The sequence below is a fragment of the Ambystoma mexicanum genome, chromosome 8, assembly GCF_040938575.1.
Source record: "Ambystoma mexicanum isolate Mex_15411 chromosome 8, UKY_AmexF1_1, whole genome shotgun sequence".
Classification (NCBI taxonomy): domain Eukaryota; kingdom Metazoa; phylum Chordata; class Amphibia; order Caudata; family Ambystomatidae; genus Ambystoma; species Ambystoma mexicanum.
Window position 1 is genome coordinate 1449705602 of NC_090929.1, and position 20351 is coordinate 1449725952.

The following is a 20351-nucleotide window of genomic DNA, read 5'->3' on the forward strand; positions in this document are numbered from 1 at the left end:
TCTGGCTCAAAGTAAAAAATATATTGACACTGGTGAAATGTGCTTCTGAGATAGATTCAACTCAAGATCAACACTAGAGACCCATTGCCCTGGAGCTCTTTTCCAGGTCGGAGTGATTCCTCTTGTATGCTCTTTTTTTCTCTGAATGCCATAGTCCTGTAGGTTGGAATTGGACAAGTATGCACCCCTGTTCCTACAGGTAAGTACCTGACCTTCCTTCTCCAAATCATCATCCCCTCCAGAAGAATGGGTACCTGTCAGAATGTGATAATGTGGGCATTCACGCATGCCCACTACCCCATAATGAATCCAAATCCTGTCCCTGTTGCTCAAGCCTACGATGGCTTTGGGCTTTCAAAATTGTTCTCCCATACACATAAGTGCTTGCCCCTGAGTAAGGTGCCCAGAGAGCTTGAATCGCTGATCCCATTGGCCCTGGATTCAGCAGAGTATTTTTTTCTTGCTCTTGACATTAAGCCATGAGTCTTGCCTCTTGACAAGCACACATCTTTTCCAAATTTCTATGGCTTCTTTGGTAAGAAAATGGATAAGAAGGATAATGCCTTTGGGCTTTAATCCTGCAGAGTCCTAATGGAATCTAATTTCTAAGAGTAGTTTGCAACTGAGGGTCAAGTAAATCCTTCATTACTAGAATTAGCAGATGACTTGAGTGACACCAGGAGTTCAGACACAAGACACAAGCCCTTATTCAGAGATAGTCATGTCTGCCATCTCTATCCTGGGAACTGATTTTTAAGGCCTTTTGCAATCTAGTCACGAGGTCAGTAGGACACCTTATGATTACCAACTACATCCATAGAATGCAAAGCCTAGTCTCTTACAAACATATTGCAACCAAAGATATCGGTGCTTGTCCTCGTTTGTCTCAGAGCAGATGAGAAACACCTCTGATGCCACACTCTTAAAAGTATGTTGGCTAGGTACAACCTCTTCCCGAACACCTCTCTCTACCCTCCCCTCCCTGAATACCGTTCTGCCGGGTGGTATTACCTAGCTCATAGAGTGAGAGAGGATGGATTCCCATTATTGTTTGGTGTCAAAGAGGAAAAGTATTTGCCCATCATCAGTCTGCTGCGGCTGCTTATCTTGTACCCATGCAAGGACATGTTCAAGATGGTCACCCTTTCCAAGATTCTGCAGTCCCTGGACCTCGAGGAAGCCTTTTTTCATGTGCCAATCCATCACACATGCAGACGGTAACTGAGGGTTGTGGTTGGCAACATCCACTAGCAGTTTTCAGTGCTGTCCTTTGGCCTATCCTCAAGCTTTATGGTTTTTTCGAAACTATAGGTAGCTGTTGACATTCGATTTAACAAATTCATATCTTTCCCTACCTTGTTGACCGGCACATTCAAGCTTACTCTGGGGCTAGTGTAAGCCCACCTACACCACACTTATCTGCAGCACAGCTTAGAATGTTGCCCCAACTTTAAGACGTCCCAGGTCACGCCTTCTCTGATGTTCCACTTTATGGGTAAACACTACGTCATAGTGTTTCCTCCAGAGGACCGTATCGTCAACATCGTACAGATGGTGCAACGTTTCCAGTCTCGGACAATACTTTCTCCTCCTTCTGGGTCTCATGGCTTCCTGCATCTTTCTAGCACCAGATGCCCGGTTGCACATAATGTCACTCCAGTGGCTTCTATATTGTAAGTGTTGTCAGTTTCAGGGCAGCATGACAGAACTTTTCCATCAGTCTCCATCAGTGTGCCACAGGTTCTCCTGTGTTGTGCCCACATAGGCAACTTGTTCATGGGAGAACCACTACTCCATCCTTCGCCTCGATTAAAAGTAGTTGCAGACAACTCTTTGGAGTACCTACCTCGGTGATCTGATATTAAGCCATGTTTGGTCCCCTGCAAAGGCGAGGCGGCACATCTACCTCATGGAGCTGTGTCCCATCATTACCCTTTTCCGTTTGAGGTGAATGTGTCCTTATTGAGATGGCCAACACTGGGGTAGTGCATTACTTTAATAAGAGCAGTGGTTTGGTGTTACTGCTGTTTGCAAGAAAGCAATGCAACTGTGGTTTTGGGCTCTGTGGTAGGTCCGAAGGAGACAAACCAGTTTTTGGCATTCTTGACTTTCTTATTAATATAATAAATGAAAAGGCCTCACTATTCCTAATCTATGGATTTCCCTGCCTAACAAAATCAAGATGCTCCTCGTCTGTTGTGAAGTCCAACGTATACAGTCTGTCCTCTTGTCTAAAACTAAGCTGCTCTGTCCCTACCACTAAGACAAAAATTATAAAAAAAATAGGAGAATGACTCCCTTCTCCTGCAAAGGCTTTCACAGCCTAAGTAGACAATTTTGAGATACCTTTTAAGGGTATTTGGTCTTTCCATCTAACACCTTTCCATCGAATACCTTTCCATTGAAAATTATTCATTGAATTGCCTTTCCATCGAAAAGCATATTAATTGAACAATTTTTGATGGTTAATTTCAATGGATAGGGTTAGGGTTGGGGCTAGGGTTAGATTAAGGGTTAGGTTAAGGGTTAGGGTTGGGGCTAGCGTTAGATTAAGGGTTAGATTGGGGTTATTTTAGGGTTAGGACTAGGGTTAGATTAAGGGTTAGGGGCTAGGGTTAGATTTAGGGTTAGGGTTAAGGAGGGTGGGTGTGGGGGTTGGGGAGGCTGCCCCCCCCCCCACCCCTAATATACAAAAAAACATTAAAACGTTACAAGGAGTTGGCTAGTGCCAAAATGTCAGCACTGGACAGCTCCATGTAATGTTTTAATGTAGAAAATAAACGCATCAAAGTGCTATCTTTTACAAAGTGCATATCCATTCGATGGAAAAGTTTCGATGGATATGTACTTTTAATGTAAACATTGTTCGATGCAATGGCCATAAACCCTTTTTAAGCTATCGCTTGGATTCATTTATTTAGTTCTTCTAGGAGAGTATCCAAGTCTTTGGCTCCCCTATTCGTTCTCATTGTAGGCTTCTCCCCTTCAATGTTATGGGCTTCAGCGAATCGTGTACAATGTCTTCCTTAAGTGTGTCTGAAAGTCTCTCCTTCTGAGATTAATAGGGATACCGAATCCCTCTTTGGGTGGTTCTTATCCTCTGTGTCTCTGTATGTCTTGAAATCCTTATGAATAAGCTATTTAACATCTTGTTTCTCCTCCTTTGTTTCTATGTCTTTCTCCTTCAGATATTGCAGACCCAATAGTTATTCTTATTTTCTGGTCCATTTCCTATGTTACTGATTTATTTATTTATTTATTGTTTGCTTGTTAGGCGCTTATACAGCAAGTATATACTGAGACAAGAAAAAGAAGTTTCATAATGTTTCTCATTCTTATTTGTTTCGGCCACTCACTGGAATGAGTAGGTTGGTTTCCAGAGTGTTTCTCACTCTTCTTAAGTTCAGGCTATCGCTGGGACAAGTAGGCTGAGGGTACTCTTTATCCCTGTCTTCCCTCCCCGGTCTCCCACCATTCGCATTACCTTGTTTTCTACGCGTTGGCTTCACCAGGCCTGTTTGCAGGATAGTGACTTTCTTCGTATTCAGGATCGCTTTGGTTCTTGCCTCTGACTACTCTGCGGTACCAGTACTCCAGCGGTCTCAGCGTTGTTATGAGACTGAACAGTCCACCTCTCCTGGGTCATGCCACCGCTCTCGACTGGCTTTCTTCTGGGGTTTTCACCCCTCTCTCTCTTCTCCCTGGCCTCCTCTGTGCTTCTTGCCTACAGCACATTGTGGTTTCCTTCCAACGGAGGATCACCTGGTCTCTCTCAACACTCCTAACTTTGCTGGTTTGAAACTCCTGTGTTTCACTTCTCATGGACAGTAATTCATCTCCTCATTTTATGATAGGTCACTGGGTCCTCCCCAGCAGAGTATTGTAGTCTGTTCTCTCTTTTTGTTAATCACTGTTCATTGTTTTTTCATTCTTCCTCCTCACAGTAGTGTTGGTTTCTTTTTTCCATGTAACTTTTTATTAAACATTTTAGAAACATTAACAACAGTAAACCCCTTCTCCCCTTACCCGACCACCAGTTCAGAAAGTTTTCTTGAGACGTTCCATGTCCTAGGCTCTTACCATTACAACAAATAAGTAATTCCACAAGTCCTAGCAGTTTCATTCTCCTAGATGACCAGGCCCCCTTGACCCTTTCTGGAGAAATCCCAACACTCTTGACCAGTCATCCCGGAAGCGGTTCTGTTCTCCTTGTAGGGAGTATGTGGCCCATTCCATAAGGGTGAAGTTCCACACCTTGCTCACCCAGAGGCTTTCCGGCAGAGGGTCCCTTTTCTTCCATTTCTGCGCTATCCCCAATGCGCCTGCCATCATCATAATTATATACATCTTCCTTTCTGCTTTAGATGGAAGTTCTTGCAGTTGGCCCCCCAACCCCAGGATTGTGAGGCCCCTGTTGCCTCCCCCTTTCAGATTAAAAGCCTCTCCCAGCGCCTCCTCTATTGTCTCCCAGTAGTTGGTAATATGGGGCATTCCCACCAGATGTGGCTCCAGGTGCCCACTTGGCCACATTGTCTCCAGCAAAGGTCCAAAACCCCGGGGTAGGTGGCATGCAGTCTTTCCGGGGTTATGTGGCATCAGAGAATACATTCCTTCTGGCTACTACTGCTGGTGGCAGTGATACCAACAAGATAATTGAAGCAAGCCTAGAGGAGAGGCTTGGTTGCCGGAAGAGACAAGAGGAAGGTGGGACAAACACCCACCCCGTTGGTATTCAATTTGTTAACTTAAAAATAGTTCCCACCTCTTTGTACGAAAGGCATGAATGGCCTGTCTGGGTCCCTGCAGCGCAGACCCCTTTCAGCAGGATGAAGGATGTGATTTGGGAGGGACAGGAAGTCTGCTCCCAGCACATACGGGAAGCCTGCGCTTTAATCAAGAGTCACAGAGGGCTCAGTTAACCAGAAAGACACTTTGATCTACATCAGATAGGAAGATTGGTGAGACTTGGGTTTATGTTGTCACCCCTTGTCTGTCCTGTTGCAGAACACCCTTGTCCTGACCTCATACATAACAGATGATTGTTGGTGGTTACCCAGGATTGTTTCATTAAGGTAGGCTTAGCCTGCACCAGTCACTCGGGCCCATTTTGGCTTTAAAGGAGGGCTGAATCCCTCACTTGGCAGATCATCTGAAGACTTTGAAAGGAGTAAGAAGGAGGACTCATTTGGACCCAAGCTGAAGGTAGAGTCTACCTTACATCTGCCTCCAGTGAAGGAAAGCCAGGAATTCCAGGAGGGAATCAAGATCCCTCCCCTAAACATCTCCCAGGGAACAGAAGGAGGTCCCGACTCAGTGGACCCATCCAGCAGCTCCAGAACCGGTACCCAACCAGCACACAGCGTGCCCTGCTAGGTTCTGCCAGCAACCTTCCTAGGTGGGAAGTGCGGAGAGTCTCTGGATAAAGGACAAGTCCGTTGCTGCAATCACTCTCCTGAGCTTTGGGCCGTCTACCTTGAAAGGACACGAGCCCTGTGAAGAAGCTAGGAAGAGTGCCACACAATCATCAAGCGTCCATCTTTTAAGGACATTTTCGAGACAGTCGAGTCCTCAAACCGCATCCGGCTGCACCGCTGACTGTTGTCACGCCGCAATCACCAGAGCCGTCCGAGACACCTCAACCAGCATTCCAGATCCGCCAACCAACACAGAGTCAACGATTCTCGGCCCTGAGCCACCAAGCCGGACAGCCTGCACACGTCCGTCCAGCCTCGCTTGCCAAACTGCCTGCCGCCTGCTACACGCAGCAGTCTCCTGCCACTAACTCTGTCTCAAGGGCCGCCTCAATGCTGTCGAGCACCAATAACTTCTTCAGCACCAGGTACATTGTCGTTCTGCTTCCCTGGTCCGTCTCCGAAGGCCCCTAGAGACAGTTACAACCCTTTGCCCCTTGGTGCTGGAATCAAATAATGAACAGTAAGACTGATTACTTTACTGACTACCCTCCTGTCAGTATCCAGAGTGCATACCTTTCCTTCTTGAAACTGTCTGTCCTCTGTGTTCCTTTACAGGGTGGGTTGTATTTTGTTATGGGCTAGAACTGTCTGTTGTAGTAATAATGAAGTCGATATTTTGGTGTCCAGTTAAAGGATCGAATACAAAAGGATCGAATGCAAAAGGTGAGAGTCAGTAGGATCGAAAAGGTTCAACATTTTTTTTAATTATATCTTTTTTTGGGGGTTTTCGTTTAGGTAAAAAACCTGGTTATTACCACAAAAACAGGGGTTGGTGGGACACCCCCCCCCCCCCCCCCAATGTAAAAAGAAAATATTTTTTTTTTTCGAACCTTTCGTTTTCGGTCCTTTTGATTCGACCCTTTTGTCATTTTTGATTCGATACTTTGACCTATAACTGATATTTTTATACAACCTGGACTGGACAGTCCCTTTTATCATTGGGTATTTTTGCTCTGTTGCAACTAACCAACGATCCACGACCTTGCAGAGATAAGCCTGCCGTTCCGTCCACGTAACCAAAATTGGACAAGGAGGTCTTATAATTCACTTGTATTCCAATCTCTTTGGATCCTTTCAGGTGTACTAGAGGTGTGGAGTTGATAGACGATTTAGAAACAGATATTCATCCTAGGACTACTGGTGCCCCGGAAGTTGATTTCATACTGGACACCTCCCCTGAAGTGGACATTCTTCCAGCCCCCACTTCTGGTAAACCTTAGGCATCTCTTCAGAAACTGATGGCTAGGGTGGCTGATTCCCTGGGCATCTGTGCTTCATCCAGACCCAAGATTCAATTAGAAGTGACAGACATCCTGGGTGAAGGTCCCAAAAGGGAAACTGCTACCATTTAATGTTTAAGGCCCCAGTGCAAGAGGAGTGGGAAAGGCCTGCCACTACGCCTGCCGTTGACAGTGACCTGGCTAGGAAACATCATCCTGTCCCCTCGCATCCGGCCTTCTTGTCCACTCATGCCTCCCTTGAGAGATTAGTAGTGCAGGCCGCAACTGCAAACCTGAAATCATCCACCTTTCTTCCTCTCCCCACTGACAGGAGGAGTAAGAGGCCAGACAACTGGGGGTGGGGGGAGAATGTTTGTGCATCGGGCAGCCTCACCCATTGCGCCATTAACGCCTCTTGAACTCTGGCGAAGTTCCCTTTCAGTCTTTGGTCTGTAGTGGCCCATGCAGCTGGTCCCATCCCTGAGGGGGTGATGAGGGAGGGCTTCCTGTCTATGGTAAAAAATGGCAGGGAAGCCTCTCGCCAGATTTTACAGTCCGGACTAGACACGGTTGGTTGTGTCAGTAGCTCCATGGACACAAGTGCAATGATCAGGCGTCACTCCTGGATGATGATGTCAGGCTTTCTACTTGATGTCCAGGCTAAGCTGTTTGACATGTCCTTTGATGGACAAAGCTTGTTTGGGTATAAAGCTGATGATGCCCTCCAGAGGTTCCAGTTATCAAAGGTTACTGCGAAGTACTTGGGTCTGGCCGTACAACAACCCTCTGTGCATTTAGAAAGGGGGCGGGTTTTCGTCCTTCAGCCTTCAATGTCCCCTGAGGTCCAGGCCAGGCAACCCTGGAAAGACTGCATGGCAGGTGATTACCAAGGGATATTGATAAAGGGGACCCCCAGTGGGGGAGCGGCAGTGGCCACTGTCCCCTCAGTACCACAAGGTGAAAAAACATCACTGAGATTTTCAGCCATGAATCCCATGCTTGGACCTTGCAGGTCATCCAACAGATTTAATTTATTCATTTATAAATTGCACCACATCCTGTGGGCATTGAGGTGCTGTTACAGGGTACAGTAGAAAGCTTACATAATACAGTAGTTCTTGCAAAATTTAGGGTGCAGGTTATACATAGTTACATGGGAACAGGAGAGGGCGTGGGTTGCGAGAGACTATGGCGTATTACGTGGTTTTAGGTGAACAGACAAGTTTTGAGAGTTTTCCAGAATTTATAGTGAGAGGTTTCTGCTCTGAGAGAAGTTGTCAGGGAGTTCCAATGTCTGGCTGCAATAAAGCTTGCCTCACCTGCTTTGGCTCGTTTGACTCTGGGCAGCATGAGACGATGGGAGTAGGGTGTTCTGGTGTGTCTGGGTGAGCTTGACTTAGTTACCTTGTTGGCGAGGTAATGGGGGCCATGTTGGCAATGCATTTGTGAGTGATGGCTAGCGTTTTAAAAAGGATGCTTTCTCTAATGGGGAGCCAGTGGGCATTACGCCTTGCTGCGCTTATGTGGTCCCTTCTGGGAATGCCGAGGAACGTCTGAGTGCATTATTCTGAATGATTTGTAGTTTTGGTTTTCTGAGGAGGTGCCAGCGAAGAGGACATTACAGTAGTCCAGTTTCGACCCAATGATGGCTCTGGCAATAGTGGCAATTCTCTGTGGACAGGTAGGGTTTTGCTGCATTGAGTAATTTGGTTGCGTAGGCAGCAGAGGATGCAATGGCACTAACCTGGCTGTACATCGAGAGGGTGGCATCTAGGTGGACTCCTAAGGTTTTGACTGATGAGGATACAGAAATATGTATGCTGTCTGTGGTGAATGCAGTGTATTGGCTGCTGAGTTTATTTAGGGTTTCTTGTGGTCCAACCAGAAGGATTTCCATTTTGTCTCCATTGAGGCATCGCCAGTTGTCAGCCATCCGGACCTGAATGGTGGAGTAGGCTGTATTGAGGGTATTCGTGTCAGAGTCTTAGTTACTGGTGAGGGGGAGTAGGACTTGTGTATCATCGGGATAGTTGGTGTAAGCTATGCCGATGGAGTCCAGGATGTTGAACAGTGGTCTTGTGAAGATGTTGTAAAGTGTTGGCGAGATGCATGAGCTCTGTGGGATTCCGCAGTGGATGGTGGCTGGGGTTGCACAGGCCTGTTCTGAAAAAACTCTCATTGCTCTTGCTTCTTGGAATGAGGCGATCCAGGCTGTGATCGCCTCATTCCAAGGTGGTGAGAAGTGGGCAGAGGTAATAAAGCATTGGCATAGAGTGTTGTGGTTCACCAAGTCGAAAGCAGCTGATAAGTCTAGGAGGAGGAGAAGGGCTGGCTAACCTAAATCCCTAATTTCTTCCAGCTGTTTTAAAAAAAAAATCAAGTAGTGCTGATTCTGTGCCATGGCCGCGTCGAAAGCCGGATTGTTGTAATCCTAGGATATGATTAGTTTCGAGGAAGTGTCGGACCTGTAGGATTTTTAATAAGAAGGGAACCGTTTATGTATTTGAATTCTTAATAACGCGCCAGATCACCCGAAGGCTTCAAGGCGCACATGTATAACAAACAGTGGACAGAGAACAGAAACAATGGAACAGCGTCAGAAAAATTGGAAACCTTTGTGATGGGCCTGCAGTTGTTGGGTGCAGTGGGGTCGAGAGAACGTTTTTTAGGAGTGGCCTTACCCATGCTTCCTTAGGTTGTGAGGGGACGAGTCCTCAGGCAAATGACGCATTTAAGAAGGCGGTGAAGAAAGGGGCAAGATTGGTTGCGGATTCCTTGATAATGGTGAGTGGGCAGGGATCCCCTTTGCATTTTGAGGGTTTAAGGTTTTTCAATAGGCTAGGGACTTCAGGTTCAGAGACTTCTCTGAAAGTGAAAGGGGGGAAGTTCTGGAAGGTGTGTTCAGGGTGGTAGTGGTGACTTTGTGGTGTTGGGTATTCAGGCTGTTCTGGTTGGTCTGGATTTTGCTGTCTAAGAGGTCTATTTTTTTTTAGCATGTCTGATTGGATGTTGGAGCAACAGGCTTCATCTTTGCTGAAGGATTGCGTAGGGGGGACTGGAGCTTCGGGTTCCCTTAAGATAGAGAAGATTTCTCTGGTGTCTGATTTTGTATTGGCAATCCTAGTGTTGAAGGAGGCGGCTTTGGCTAAGGAGATTTTTTTTGTATTTGACTGAAAGCTTGTTGAATTCTAGTTTCAGGGATTCAGTTGTTTTTTTTTACCAGGCGGTGAGGGCAATACGTTTACTGTTTCACTAGGCAAGTAGCTCTGGGGTGTACCATGAGTTTGAGTGTCTGATGGTTTTTGCTCCGTGCTACTAGAGGGGCTATAGGGTCGACTGCTTGGGTTAGTGTGGAGTTGTATATGTCAGCGAGGACGTTGAGGTCCTTGGAGAATGGTTTTCTGAGCAGGGGTACTTCTAGGAATGGTAGAAGGTTGTCTTTAGTCATTTTGCGAGCAGTTGAGGTTTGCAATCTAGGGTGCGGCCTTCGATATGGGTGGGGTTGGGGACACATTGTGAGAATCCAAGGGTCTCTAAGGCCCTTGTAAATTTATCAGCTTGTACGTCTGCTGGATCATTTGGGCCTAGCCCCAGGTCTCCTAGCAGGATGATGTTTGAGGATATCTTAATGTTGTCCTCAAGGAGATGGAGAAGGTTATCATGGAAACTTGTTGTGAGATCTGGTGGATGGTAGACGATGTGAAATGTGTTGGTGCAGGTGGGGGAAGTGGAGAGCTTGCGGGATAGGATGTCGCTGTTTTTTTCGAGCAATGTATGGAACTGCCTGAAGGGCAGGGACTCTTTGGCTATGAGGGCCACTCCTTCCCCTTTAGTATTCGGGCAGTCATGTCAGTAGATGGTGTAGCCTGATGGGAGGTTTAGGGATAAGGCAGGACCAGAGGCTGTGTGGAGCCATGTCTCAGATGGCTAGGGCATCTAGGTTGTGGGCTGTAAGCAGGTCATGGATATCGAGGGCGTGTGCTGGCAGGGAGCAAGTGGCACAGTTAATGTGTGCTAGGGGTTTTGGGGGCTGCTTAGAAGTGGGTGCGGTAGTGGCAGGGTTGTCGGTGGAGAGTGGTGGCGTGGACTTTGATGTTTCAGCTGTAGTATACCGAGTAATAGAATGTACATTGGTGTGCATTTCTGCTTTGGCATGCAAGATATTGACATTGCCATTAGTATGCATTTCAACAATATTATGCAACAAATTGACATTGTTCTGCAGGGCGTTGGCGGAGGATTCCTTTGGTGGCATGGCAAGAATGTTGGTAGTTTCCGATTTTTGATCGAGGGCGGCTAGAGTTCGAGTATGATCAGTGCTGAAATGGGGGGCGAGCACCTGGGCTCGTAGAAGTCTTGATGGCGTCTGAAGGGTTAGGCAGGCCAATAGAGATGTTTGCGAAGGAAAAGTTGGGGGTGCCCTCCACTTTAAAGATCCTTGTTAGGTTTTCCTTTCTTAGCCTGAGCAAGGAGACGAGCCATGTTGCTGATGCCGGCAGGCATGTCTGAGCTGTTGACCTGGCTTAGCGGTTGCATGGAACAGACATGCATTGTTGAAATTTTGGTTGCAAACGTGAGATGGGGCATCTTGGCTGGGTGTGTGGGTATAGCGTCACCCTGTCGGTAGGAGTGTGACTGGTTTGTGGTTAGGTGGGCAGACAGACTCGAGTGGGGCTAATGCTAGGGCGTGGGAGATGCGAGGGAGCAGCTCTGGACTTTGCGGTTGGGTGAATCAGGGGCCAGTAGGCGGGCTTAAAGATATGAAAGGGACGTTCCGTGGCTCCAGCTAAGGCGGGCACTGTGGATTTAGTGCAGAGCCCAAGCAGACGGTTCCTGATTGTGGTGCACATAGGGAGGGTGGGCTGGAGTGCGGGTCGGGATTCGGGCACGTAGAGTATTGAGCCTACGTATGATGGATGCTGCAGTGGGTGAGATATCCTAGCCTGGTGTTGCATATAGTTTAGTTTAGTTTATTATTTGTAATGCGCATCAGACCCGGGAGCAACAGGGCGCAGCGGAAAAGGATATGTTCAACTTGGTTACATGGCCAATAGGCCGGCATATATAAAATCACAGAGATCAAGCGGCGGGAAATCAAGTGGCGGCATGCATCGTATGAATATGGGGCGGCTTGGCCTGTTGCGTGTCTGTGTCTAGTGTGGCAGGGCCTGTCTTACTTTTAGGACACAGAATGCAGGGGGACTGCCATGGCGCTCCAACAGGGAATGGATTTGCGGGGAGGGTGTCGTAAGGGTTCTTGACTTACCGGCTCTGGCCTTGGGTCCAGTTTGGCTTGTTACAGATCCATGGAGAAGTGGTTCAGCTAAGATTGCGAGGCGGCCGAGATCTGTGGCTCCATTCTGCATGCTACACCTAACACCTGCAGCGCACAACATTGCTCCCATGGCCTGCGCTGGCTTTGCCGTAGAGTGTCGGGTTGTGTGGGTTTTCTCATAAGCATCCATGGAAGTGAGCATCTAATGTGGTGTAGAACGAAGATTGGACAGCGTCCTCTGCAGACCTGCCACGCACAACACTGCGCCCTTGGCCTGTGCGAGCTTTCAGAGTTACTGTAAAGACTGGAGCGGGTATCTGTACTTCTGCCGCCAATATGGTAGAGGCAGAACAGAACACCCCAGCAAGGCTCTCAGTTTGGTATAACGTGGCGAGCAGCCAGGCTTAATGTTTCAGAAGGTGATGCAGGCAAGTTCTTAAGTATAGTGTTTCCCCAAAGTCCCCACAAAGGAAAGTCCACACACTATGTTAGGTGATAACACAGCTTCTTTATATAAAATAAGGTGTGCTACCTATACCAAATATATACATATAAATAATAACACCTTGTACTTGGAATACTTATTCAAAGAATGGCAAATATATACGCACTATGTGGTACCACATAATACTTAAATCCAGCATTAGGGCCCATGGCTACATTCTGTTATCTCCACACACCCTCTTCCTCTCTGCCATGGCCCCTCCGCACCTCGTGTCTATATCTAATACTTTGGTTAATGCTGTTGTATTGCATAATCTCCTCACACTCTCCCCAGTCCAGTGCGCCATTGCTCGGCAGCTAACAGACCCCCAGGCATCGATGCCTCGAAGTTTGTGGTTGTTATGGTTCTGTTCGGGTTTCATCCATCTGATTGGGGGAGGGATGTCAGGGGGGTGGGGGTGTGCGACGTTATGGTTAAAAGAGTTTTGACAGCCGCCGGAGGTGCCGCATGCACCATAGCAGTACATCTTGAACACGTAGACAGGGGGTCACATGCATCCAGACCGACCTACTCTCTTTCGCTGGTAGCCCCTTCGCAGAAATACAAACAATATCCTTACACGAATGGCTAATGCCGACCTGACCTTTATGAGCTGGAACATCCGGGGGCTGGGGAATCACAAGAAGATGCGGCAGATACAGCTGCATGCTGAACGCCACAGGGTTAAAATGTTATGCTTACAAGAGACCAATGCCCGCTCTGAGCAATGTGAACGATTCGCTAAGCAATGGGGACCCCACAGGTACTATACCAACTATTCCACTCAAAGCCTTGGCACTCTTACTTTAATACACAAGAGCCTGAAGTTCACATGTCACCACTCGCACATAGATCCTCTTGGCAGATATGTATTGATCATTGGCAAACTGCAACACCAGGAAGTAGCCATCTTGAACATATATGGCCCCAATGTCGACGACCCCGACTTCTACCTACACCTAGCCTCTCTCCTGGAATGGAAGGCTACCCCCTGATCCCGATTCTGTGGGGAGGCGATTTTAACACGATACTGGATGTCACCCTCGATAGGTCGGGCTCTAGGCCTCGCCAACTATCCAGAGCAGCCCATACTATCCTTACAACGCTTCCCCGTCTGGCACCAGTGGATGCCTGGCGTCTAATGAATCCTGATTCTCGTATGTACTCCTTTTATTCCTCAGTTCATGATTTGCACTCTAGAATAGACAGAATGCTCATAACGGACATGCTGGTCAGATGCCTAGCTCACCTGGCTATCCTACCCAGGACGTTATCAGACCATTCACCGGTACTCATTTCTTTAAACTGGGGTCAGGACGCTGATGGGACTAGGCAGTGGAGGATGAGCCCTCACTCGCTCCTCGACCAGGTCTTCGCGACCGAACTTGATTCCTCCATTGAAGAATATTTTGAGATCAATACAAACTCTGTCTCAACGCAGGCTAACCTCTTGGAGTCCTTCAAAGCGTACGTGAGGGGAATCGCCATTTCCAAAGGTTGCGGTATCCTGAAGGGAATCCGTGCGTATATTGCAGCTTGCGAGTCGGCCCTGGCTAGCCTCGAGTCCCAATATGCTCAAGATCACTCCCCAACCACCCTGGCGGCACTGGGCTCGGAGCTGGACAGCTTCCGTAGCCTCGCCGAGCGTGAGGTCAAGTTCCTGGACTCCCCCCCCCCCCCCAGTCCGTTAGGAAATATGGTGAGGGAGAGCGACCGGGTCGAATGCTGGCTAGGCTGCTGCGTCGTAAACTCAGAGTTCCCAATATTCCGGCCATAGTGAAGCCTGACGCCTCACTCGCCACTTCCCCACAGGATATCAACTCTGAGTTCCTGTCGTTTTACACCTCCCAGTACTCTGAAGTTGACGGTCCCCAGGTACCAGAAATTGGCTCCTATTTAGAGAATCTTCCCCTGTCAGCCCTGTCCGTTGACGCCAGCATCTTCCTGGAGAGGCCTTTCACCTCCGAGGAACTCACTGAGGCCATTGAGTCGCTGGCGGCAGGAAAGGCTCCGGGCCCAGATGGGCTCCCTATGGATTTTTATAAACAATAGAAATCTCACCTGGCCCCACACTTACTAGCCCTATGGGAGGAGTCGTGCGATAGGGGTATACTTCCCCCATCTCTTCGGGAGGCACTGGTTACGGTGCTCCTCAAACCTGGTAAGCCCCCCACTCAGTGCGGCTCATACCGACCACTCTCGTTGATTCACAATGATGTTAAAATATACGCTAAACTACTGGCCAACCGCCTAGCCCCATACATGCCCCACATCATCCACCCCGACCAGGCGGGATTTGTCCTGGGTAGGTCCACATCCCTGAATTTAAGAAGGCTCTTCAATGTGATCAGTAGGGTCAGCCCATCCACACAGGCGGTTGCAGCCACTCTGGACATGCAGAAGGCATTTGACTCGGTCTTGTGGAAATACTTATGGCGAGTTCTCGAGAAATGCAAGTTCGGCCCTAACTTCCGAACCTGGGTAAGACTACTTTACACCGCTCCATCGGCCAGAGTCCGTACTGAGGACAGGTGCTCCACTCCCTTCCAGATATCCAGAGGTACGCGACAGGGATGCCCCTTTTCCCCGCTCATTTTTGCCATAGCCATGGAACTCTTCGCTGACATGGTTCGCCAGTCACACTCACATAGGGGAGTTAGGAGGGTTCAACGCCCCAGATTTCGCCAGGTACTGGGTGGTAGCCCAATCTCAGTTCGCCTCTCATTGGTTAAACACCATTGATCCTGCTCCACATGTTCGGCTGGAGAAACTAACGGTCTGTGACCGAGTGATTGGCTCCCTGATCCTCAAACCGATCCCTCCTAACTCAGATTCTGCCGATCCTGTGGCTAGCACATCCTTAGCATTGTCCAAACTCTGGGCACTGGTCGACACACCTCACCCATTCCACAGAGACCTGCCATTATGGAACTTCTTCCCTGATGTCCCACATATTCCACAATCAGTAGTATCTCGCTGGACAGATGCTGGTTTTCTGTCACTCCGTGATGTCTACGAACAGGACAACATTATTGAGTAGCCTGATCTCCCTCTCTCCCTCAAACGCCGACCCTCAGTGTGGCTACAATACTCCTCACTCCGGAAGAACCTCAAGTCCAGATACCCTGATTTCCCCTCCCTACCCCCTGACAAACCTATAGTTGCGGAGCTCTGTTCCTTCTACTCCTTCAAGGGCAAGGTGTCGAGACTTTACTCCTTACTGCAGACTAGAGCAGCCCCCTCCTTCACCAAGTTGAAACGCAAATGGGAGGAGGACCTCGGAGTAGAGCTCACTGACGAGAGTTGGTCCCGAATGTGTGCTCACACCCACAATGTATCCTATAACACTAAATTTAAATTAATTCAATTCAAGGTGCTACATAGATACCATCATACACCAATGAGACTACATCGCATGTTCTGCAGCGTCCCTCCCAGTTGCCCCAGGTGTGGAACGGATCAAGCAACTTACATCCATATGCTATGGAATTGTCCTCGCCTGACCCAATTTTGGTCCGACATCTGTTCCACACTCTCGGACATATTGGAACACACTATTGTCCCCACCCCACTGCACTGCCTTTTCCATGACCTCCCTCACTTGGCCCGCGACTCCAGGAAACTAGCTGGTCTTTGCATGCTGTTAGCAGTCCGCTGCATATTGTTATGTTGGCTCCGCCCTAGGGTGCCTACCTACTCACAGTGGCTCAGGACAATTACATGGGCTCATGATACTGAGGAGTCCTGGAGCGCAATGCAACACCCACATTCAAGGCCAAGAGACATCTGGCGAAAGCTCCGGGATTACATGTCCGCCATGGCCTCACCTTCAAACTCTGCTTCGTCCTCCCCTGGGTGCTCCCTGTAACTTGGTCGCTCTGTGAACGTTGTCCCCCCGGATACTGCTGATAATACTTTGTCTACTACCTGATTCCCATGCCCGTTTCAGTTGACTCTTGTATACTGCTAAACGTGTATATTGCTTGTTTTGTTACTCCGGGTGCCATGTGGCTCCCTTTGTCTCTGATGTGTTGTCAAGTCAAATAAAAAAAGTTTAAAAAAAGAAAAAGAAATCCAGTATTAGATACACTAACTGCAGACAGTTTTAAATAGGCAGGTGGATTCTTAAATTAGGTGTAACAGTATAGAAAAGGAAAGAAAGGCAGGTAAGGTATGAACGGTGGCAGAATGTTTTCTTTAGACTAGACCAGTAATCCCCCCCCACCTGGGCAACCTATAAGGGAAACGTTAGGGAGTAATTTATGTTGTCTTTTACAGCCCAGTCCAATAATGTTCAGTAACCTTGTGCTTTCTTTCAAAAGGTTCTACCACCCCAAAGTGCCTGAGATGCCACAGAACATGATCCAAGACAAATCTGGGACCCCTGGTCGACTCCTGAGGCTCGAAGATGCTCTTCCTTGTCACAGTACATTTGGTGCCTTGGCAGGTGAAGTGGCAGAGTTTCTCTGCTTTACTCGGCGATTCCCTCAGAGTATGGACCCCCTTTGGAAGGAGGAGCCACTGGGATGCTGAGTCCAAGAATAAAAAGGAAGCAAAGTCTTCCTGAAGTGCGGCAGCTTGGTTCATCGCGATGCTCTCCTTTGGTCGACGCTTTCTCGGACTGTAGAAGTCCTGTGAAGATGAAACTTGCTGTGGGCTCCTTAAAGTCTTGGCAGATGAAGGCAAGACCCCTGGAACCCTTCGATGACTTCTGATGGCGACAGGTGCATAGGTCACTTTTGCTGTCGGGTTTCAGAATATTGCGGTTTTCTGACTTTCGGTTCTTCGGTGCTGCAGCCGCAATTCGGATCTCTGGGCGGCCTCTGATGACCTGGACTCAAGACCTACGACCCCCACCAAGTCTGAGCCCTTGGGATGTCTTTGTTAGCTTCTTGTGGCGGGAAACCCACTGGCGGACCTTCCACTGCACAAAACGAATCTGTGATCTCACAATGGGAATAAGTGGTCCATGGTGACGGCAAGGATGTCCTTTCAAATGTTCTTAGGCAGTTTGGAACTTTTGCAATTCCGGGTGTCCAGCAGCACTATACCAGGATACCTGATCTTCTGGATGGTAAACAGCAATGGCTTCCAACGGTCACGAAACGCACCTCCAGACCCTGGGCAACACCAATTGACTTCTCTGGCTCGAAATGTCTGGCACTCTTCTTCGTGACTTCGAAGACCCCATCTCCAGACTGCCGGCACACAGGACTGGCTTCCAGGATACTTCGATGAAGAGCAACAGCTTTGCACAATGGTTCCTCGTAGCTGGGGGGGTCTCCTTCGCAGGTCCTCTCTGCATCAGTCCTTGGGAGACGCTACAGCTTTTGGATTACATTGAAGAAATGCAGCAGCAGACTTCTCTTCCAGCTGGGCTTCAAGGAACAGCTTCTGAACAAATTGGTAAGTGAGAGGTCCCCATATATGCACATCCGTCCCTCATTCACTCTGGCTGAGCCAGGCTCAGTCAGCCAATCACGCAGAAGGGCATTCATGAAGGCCGGCAGCCAATCAGGCGCACAGGCATTCGGGCCATCCACTCCACCCAGACGCCCATAACAACAGATGTGGATTGGGGCAAGTATCCAGTCTTTCAGCACACTAGACTGCATTCATGTCAGTATCAGTCAGTGCTGTCTCATTCATTGTGTCACAGAAACCAGACACCCATAACAGAGAATGTGAGTTGACTCCCAACTCCATTCACACAGGTCCCACGCCTATCGTGTGCCCACAACACACAACACCTGGGAAGGCTCCAGTCAGTCTGACAGGAGGCAGCCCCAGAGCCAGATATGGTATTTCCACCCAACAGCCACTCAGGAGGAAGGGACAGAGTCAGGGCTTCCCAGGACTTTGGGCAACAAATTAAAAAGGCAATAGAAATCAAGAGGCCACAGTGGCCATCTTGCCTTCTATCAGGAATCCATTGATTCCAATGGCGGGGCCTGCATGTCCCAAAAATGGAGGACACTCAGAGCCACTGCCAAGTAAGCATGCAGCTGCCGTCAGCCCATACCCTGCTCTGTGAGCAACACACAGGTGCCCAAAAATGCACATAAGGGGTACAAAGGTGTACACCCAGCCCATGGGTGCACCAAAAGATAAACATAAAGAGCTGCCCTGCCAGATGTCCAGACTGGACCTCTGGGGCTGGAAACACAAGGAAAACACACACCGAGAAGTGGTAGGACAAGGACAAGAGGCCCTGTCCCCCCATAGGGCATTTCCAGCATCAGTTATTTTCTTTTATTTTTTTTTGTGCATTTTTAAAGCACTCACACAGCCCGGGGGCAGCGAGGAGCTGTTACAGGAATATGTCTTAGTTGCATATTTAGAACGCGCTTAATAAGCACAAACCCGGGGATCGAACCTCTGTTGCTTCGTTTCCAAGGTGAGCGCGTTGTCCCTGAGCTATCCTCCCATTTCCCTTTTGTGCAAAGTTCCCCAGACCACGGCCCTCCCTCCAACTTCTTGACCCCGAACACCAACCTTGTGTAGGAGTTTCATCCTCTTCTCTCAAAAAGCGCAATAGAGCGGGTTCTGCACTTGGAAGGAGGCACTGGTTGGTATTCCACTTACCTTCTGGTGCCAAAGTAGGACTGGGTTTGCCTCCAATACTGGATCTGCAGCTGCTGAATCTGCTCCTATGCCAGGATAAATTCAAGATGCAGATCCTGCAAGCCCTCAATCTGCAAGACTGGTTGGTTTCACTGGACCTTCAAGATGCCTACTTCGATGTGCCCATTCATCAAAAGCACAGGAAGTTCCTGAGGTTCGTGGTGGGCCAACATCACTACAAGTTCCAAGTCCTGCCATTCAGGCAATTCATCTCTTTCCATACCTGGATGATAGACTTGTTCAAGCTTGCTCCCCAGATCTAGTAGAGCACTTTCTCTGCACATGCACTCTATTACACAGGTTGGGCTTTTCCCAGAACATCAAAAAGTCCCAGGTTTCACTGTCCCACTCTCTTCGATTTATCGTGGCAGTCTTGGACACTCACCTGGGCAGGGAATTTCCACCCGAGGACCGAGTGGCAAACATCTTTCGGATGGCCAATGTCCCCCCAATCCTGGGAACATTTACCTGCCTCAGCCTTTCTGCTTCTACTGGGCCTCATGTCCTCCTGCATTTTATTGGTTCCAGAGGTGAGGCTGTGCATGAGATCGCTTCAGTGGCTCCTCTGTTGCAAATGGCAGCGATTCAGGGTCACATGTCAGACCTTCTACAGATGTCGAACCATGTGACTTGGGATCTTGCGTGATAGGGCTTGAGAGACATCGGAAATGACAGTGAGCAGACTGTGGTCCCCCTCTGAGTCTCAGGAGCACATCAGTTTGCTGGAGCCGATGGTGATTAGGATGGCCCTGGTCACTTTCCTTCCCTCTGTGAAATGCAAGACTGCTGATTGTGATGGACAACACAGTAGCCATGCACTACCTCAACAAATGGGGTGGTGTGGGATCTTTGCCACAATGTAGAGATGCAATGTCTTTTGGTTTGCCAAGCAGGAGGTTGTAGTATTAATAATTGTCTTTAAGTGTGAGAAAACCTTTGGAACTAAGATAGTCACTTTGCCAAGTGAAGATTGAATGAAAAGCACTTTGTATTCTACATTGAGCAGAACTTGGTTACTGAAGAGAGAACTTTCCTGAAACTGAACTTTGGTTTGAAAAATCCTGATTTTTATCCAGGGGAAGGGATCCAACCCTCGTCACAAGGATTCCTGTTTATATCTTTTGTGTTTGAATTTGTTATTTTGTGAAGTTTTACCAGCCAAATCATTCCTGTATAATTTTGTTGTATGTACTAGTGTAAGGAACAGATACTTTTGGACATTAGGTCCATTTGCTTTAGCCTTAGTTTGTTAGGTAGGGAAATCCCTGTAAGGT

General features: G+C 48.3%; 1 protein-coding gene across 2 annotated transcripts in view; it reads left to right on the forward strand.

Annotated features, from left to right (window-relative positions):
• ARMH3 (armadillo like helical domain containing 3) overlaps nucleotides 1-20351 on the forward strand; it is a 1518639-nt gene that overhangs the window by 1404947 nt on the left and 93341 nt on the right. The gene's annotated exons all lie outside the window — the stretch shown is intronic.